Here is a 6000-nt window from a genome sequence, read left to right on the forward strand (position 1 = left end):
CATTACAGATTAATCACATCACACTGCAAAGACGGTCAGTTTAGAATAATACAGAACTTTAATTTTAAAGGTCCATACAGTCTAAAGTTTAAAGGTCCAAAGCCCAACAGACCCAGGATGGTTCAGCATCCACAGATGTGTCCTCTAAAAACGCTAAAATTGAATCTTCCCCTTTGTGACATCATTCCATTGAAATGAATGAAGGAACCTGTTAAAGAACCAAAACAGAGCAAGCCGCCCAGCGTGACACTCATCAGACTGAGACAGATTTAGTTCTGAACGTCTCCCTCTGATTATAACCTGTGATTATCCAGCAAAGATGAGTGTGTGTGTGTTTAAAGCGTCTGGAGAGTTTTTAAAGGTCACTTTACTTAAGGAAGATTCAGGAGGTTTTTAACTTCCTGTTTCTCTGAGGTTTAGGGAGATGGATGTTGGACGTTGTCTCTTCTGTTTTTGTTTTCTGACTAAATGCTGCAGTTTGTGTCTCAGCAGATTTTCCTGGAGCTTTAAAGGCTCATTACTTTATTTTCATCACAGCAGCCAAACACAAAGAGAAGAGTTGAACCCATGCGGACTCACACTTTCACACTCAGCCACATTCAGACAAAGTTTAATGATCTGAACACTTTCTTTGGGTTGCACCTTTAATATAAGGTTTTTTTCTCACTGACTCTCTCTGATGTCAGTGAACACATCATCAGGGTGTGATTTCTACAGAGACTCCGGAGCTGCAGCACAAACGTCACTGACAATACAACAAACTAAACCTGCACCGATGGAGTTCTGAGTCTCTGCTCATCAATCGATCAATACGACCAACGACAATCCAACGCACAACTCACTGCTGAATGCTACACAAAACAAAGGAACATTCTGATCTTTAATGAGCAGACAAAGACAGAGCCGGAGACAAACACTCAGCACTGTCCTCTGAGCAGGTACAAAACATTAAAGTGAGACATGAATCTCACAAACAAACAGCGGCAGCTGTGTGTGTGTTTGTGCACACTGCTGAAGAGAGAGCCAATGTTTCACTGTGGGTGAGCGATACAAAGACTGCACATTATCACTCTCTCTCCTTCACCCCATCATAAACATAACTTCAGCAAAAACCCCGGAGGCCATTTTTCTCCCCAACGACCACACACACACACACACACACAGAGTTGAGGCTCTGATGGTGTAACACAACAACATTTATGGAGGAGCAGCAGTCTAGATGGAGGGAAATCATCCCCCCACCCCCCTTCTTCTCTCCTCATTATTCAGCCGTACGACTTGCTGATGCGACACATTGTCTAAATGGGGCCATTAGAGGGCTGGGAGTCCAACTGTGTGTGTCTGTGTGTGTCTGTGTGTGTGTTGGTTCTTCTCCTGGTGGTGAAGCATGAAGAACAAGAGGAAGGGAATGAATGAAAGGAGGGAAGGAGGAGGAGAAGAAGGAAATAAAAGAGGAAACAGGAGACAGAAGATAAGAAAGAGGAGATAGGGGACAGGGGACAGGACATAGGAGAGAGGAGACAGGAGACCTGTCCTGTCTCCCAACAGGACCGTCCACTCCACAGGCCAGATTTACAGAGGTGGAGTCTCAGAGGACGCCATTCCTCCTAAAAAACCCTGATGGCAGCAACCAATCGGTGAGAGGAATACTACTGACAAACTCCCAGCATGCAGTGCAGGGGAGAGGAGAGGAAACAAGGAAACGAGGACACAAGGAGGAAAGAGGAAACAACGGGGTGTGGACCAGGTTTTGCTCTCTGTCACACACACCCCTGCAGCCTCCTTACTTCTCTATAAGATTTGTTTGTGTCTTGCTAACAGCTCCAGAGAAGCTGTATTCAAGGTCCTCTGGATTCTGCACTATTTACAAAACACAGACACACACTCACACACACACACAAACACACACGTGGCTTGTCTTCCTAATGCACTGTGGCAGCCTCTCACTGCCTCTCACGACTGCTTACATGAACACAGACATTCAATTAACAAACCTAAGGCACAAACCACCAGACACCCTGTGTGTGTCTGTGTTTTTGTGTGTGTTGCTGTGTACGTCTGTGTGTGTGTCAGAGCATTTTGAGCCAAGCCACCAAGGAAGGAGACAGACTGAGACATTTACATTCATAATGAGAAAGCTGAAGTCAACACACACACACATACACTCTTTGACAGCTCTCATTAGCTGAGGGTCATCTGTATGTGACTGGCTGCAGGTCTGGATCTGTAAGGTTGCTGGTTTGAGTCCCTGACAACAACCCACATAAACAGCTGGAGCAACATTCAAGAACAATCAGATCCTCTTCTCCATGTCTCCTCTCCTTATGTCCTCTCCCTCTCTCCCCTCCTTGTCTCCTCTCCTTGTCTTTGTAGTTGCTGTTTGTTTGAAGTCAGGGCTTATTGAGCTCAGGCATTCATACCATACACACACACACACACACACACACACACACACACACACACACACACACACACACACACAGCTCAGTCATCAATTAAAGGTGTGTACAGTTCTCTCCCTGCAGCAGTGCTTCTTGTTTTGTTTTTACATTGTTTTCTGTTCCAGCCCATACATCTGTGTCTATAACACACACACACACACACACAACGCCTGAGTTCATTAGGGTGTGTGTGTGTGTGTGTGTGTGTTTGTATGTGTGTGAGGCGACAGATGGTTGTGAATTAAAAGGATATTTTGCAAACCCCTCACACACTGTAAGACACACACGGATACACAGAGTTGAAACATGACTTTAATCAATAATCAACAATATGATCAGTGTTTATCACACAGCAGGAAGTTAACTGCAACACAATCATTACACAATCAACACATTAACCGTTCAGGGCAGACACAGAAGGTACTGCCCCCCCGATCCATACATCCTGGTTTACGGCTGTTAATCTGATCATCATCATCTCTGTTCAAGATTCTCCCACAAAACCAACCATCACTGGTGAATATAAATGTGTGTGTGTGTGTGTGTGTTGAGGATGCAGAGCCAGCAGTCCTGAAGCACAGTAATATTTCACCTTCTGCAAAAACCATGAATAAAAACAAATTTCACAGAAGAGACAAAACACAAAACGAGTTCGTCCTTTTACTGTTTCACACATAGACACACAAACAATGAGTGGTTATCCAACAACAAGCAGCAGAAGTAATAAAAACTAATAATGACGGAGTGTGTTCTCTGTGAACACATTCACACTCCTTATTAAGTGTGTGTGCATCCATAAGTGTGGTTGTGTGTGTCTGTGTGCCTTCGAGCTTTCAATCTAATCCCCTCCTTTATTGCCCCTCAGCAACAAGGCCAGTCAGGGAATACTCAATAATGTGTGTGTCTGTGTGTGTCTGGGTGTGTATTGCAGACTGAAAGGTTAGGTTTTTCAGAGGGAGTAGAGGAGGAAAGGAAGTGCTGGTTTTTCATGAAAGGCGACAACGACTCTGAGGAGACACAACAGTGTCGCACAGGATCAGGACGAGGAGACCAACAAGTGTTGGACCAACAGCAGCTGGTGGAGGCCAAACCCAGAGCTCAGAGAGACACACTGATGTTTACTGACAGCTGGACAAGTAAAACAACAACAACACAACATCCACGAGTTGGTCAAAGTGATTTTTGTCAGTGTTGTGTATCATGATGCTAACAGCAGCAGTAATGACACATCAAGCACAAATAAGTTTGTTCTGTCCCCTTTAAAACCTTTAAAACCTGAGTCCTGTAGACTCACTGCTGTTTTACACCACACACACACACACACAAACACACACACACTCTCCTTAGTGTTCCCTTTTCTTTATCTTTTATCCATTAGGGTCTTTCTCACTTTACTTCTCATCTTGCATCACGTTATCCTTCTATTCTCTCTCTCTCTCTCCCTCCCTCTCACTCTCCCCCTCGCTCTCACTCTCTCTCCCTCTCCCTCTCTCTCTCTCCCCCCCTCGCTGTCACTCTCACTCTCTCTCCCCCTCGCTCTCACTCTCTCTCCCTCTCCCTCTCTCTCCCCCCCTCGCTGTCACTCTCACTCTCTCTCCCCCTCGCTCTCACTCTCTCTCCCTCTCCCTCTCTCTCTCTCTCTCTCTCCCCCCCTCGCTGTCACTCTCACTCTCTCTCACCCTCTTTCTTCTCATTTTACCCTTCGCTCTCTATAAACTAGATTGATGGCTCAATCCTACATGCATCAAGGTGAGAATTACAATTTCATTACAATTTTCACAGACAGGCACACACACACACACACACAGACCTAGGTGAATATGTTCTGCTGTGAATATCATAATGCTGTTTACATATGTTTTTGGTAAAATTATTGTTGTGTTACTGTAAATAAAATCAGAGTTCCTATCAGTGTGTAAAATCAATCAATACAATTGATTGATTAGGGTAATCCGGGAAACAGTTACACAAAACACTAGACAACCACAAAGACACACAAAATAAACAACAATTCATCAGGGAGAAGGAGGGGCATTTTCCCATAGACTTCAAGACATTCTGACTTCTTCTTGCCCCCTGATGGGCAGTGGATACAATGAAGGACTTAAGGCTCAGACCAGAGTCCAGGTTTAGAGACAGGGAAATCAGGCAGGTCGCAGGCGTGTGTGATGTCACTCACACACAGCCAATCAGTGAGGTTTTTCAGCAGGAAGAAATGTTTTTCCTCCTTTATAAAAGATTCAGACGCTTCACAAAAAAACAGCAAGAATCAGCAGAAATAGGATTTTTTTAAAGTCGGGATGCAGCATAATCAAAGATCTTTGACTGTGAAATTATCCAAGTATGTACGTGTGTGTGTGTGTGTGTGTGTGTGTGTGTGTGTGTGTGTGTGTGTGTGTGTGTGTGTGTGTGATAAACACAGGCTGCAGAAGCTGAGAGCAGCTGATAATTCCAGCTTTAAAGAAGTTGTCATCCAGCTCAGGGTCGGTGCGTCACACTGAAACTACATTCTTATGAATTTAATTTGTGATATATTGATATGTGCGTTGCATCTGAGTGAGTCTGTACATGTCACACACACACACACAGACACACAACCATGTGTTTATATATAAATGACAAGCATTCATTGGAAATGAACTGTCAGTGACAAGACATGCCATAATACACAACATATCTTCACACCACGGTGTGTGTGTGTGTGTGTGTGTGTGTGTTTGAAGGTCTAAAGATCTAAAGACCCAGAAAGTCTGAAGGTCTAAAGGTCTAAAGGTCCAGATGGTCTGAAGGTCTGACAGTCAAGAATGTCTGAGGGTCTAAAAGGATGAAGGTCTGAAGGTCTAAAAATCTGAAGGTCAAAAAGGATGAAGATCTAAAAGTCCAGAAGGTCTAAAGGTCAGAAGGTCTGAAGATCCAGAAGGTCTGAAGGTCTGAAGGTCTGACAGTCGGTGTTAAAGGTCAGAGAGAGGAGATATAAAACTACACTGAGATGGTTTTTGGTTCTTAAACTACCTTTAAACTGGCTCCACCCTTCAAACAGCTGTTCTTCAGATATGCCAGTTTCAATGTCGATCATTGCTGAGGTTAGAAAGACAACACAGAAGGTAACAACAAAGCCTTCAACCCATGAAATTATAAAAAGCTGATTGAAGTGTGTCTGGAGCTCCGTCACTACAGGAATCGATCTATTTCCTGTAAAAATTAAATGTTAAAGCTTATTCAGTCGTGTTTGACTTGTTCATGTGTTCTGATGAATATTTCATTTGAACGTTTGTTAGAGCTGCTTTGGACTTAAGCCAAACGTCTGCTGCTGTCCATGAGAACAAACGAGTAAACAAAGAAAGATAGAAGAAACATTGAGTCCACAGTCAGCTGACAGACTCCCAGACATGTCAGCTGGTTGTGTGTCTGTTGTGTTGGTAAGGTAAAAGAGGAGGAGGTCTGGTTGGCAGACCTGGGGTCTTGCTGCATGGAGCCTCCTATAAAACGGTCTTATTATTGTTCGTCCATGGAAGCTGCTTACAGCCGCTCTGTAAAGTCATTTCCGTCGGCTCCGTCC

The 6000-nt window shown here is 44.1% G+C and overlaps 1 protein-coding gene across 1 annotated transcript in view; it reads right to left on the reverse strand.

Moving 5' to 3' along the window:
• galnt14 (UDP-N-acetyl-alpha-D-galactosamine:polypeptide N-acetylgalactosaminyltransferase 14 (GalNAc-T14)) overlaps window positions 1-6000 on the reverse strand; it is a 45112-nt gene that overhangs the window by 37930 nt on the left and 1182 nt on the right. The gene's annotated exons all lie outside the window — the stretch shown is intronic.

Source organism: Echeneis naucrates, chromosome 24, assembly GCF_900963305.1.
Source record: "Echeneis naucrates chromosome 24, fEcheNa1.1, whole genome shotgun sequence".
Taxonomy (NCBI): Eukaryota; Metazoa; Chordata; class Actinopteri; order Carangiformes; family Echeneidae; genus Echeneis; species Echeneis naucrates.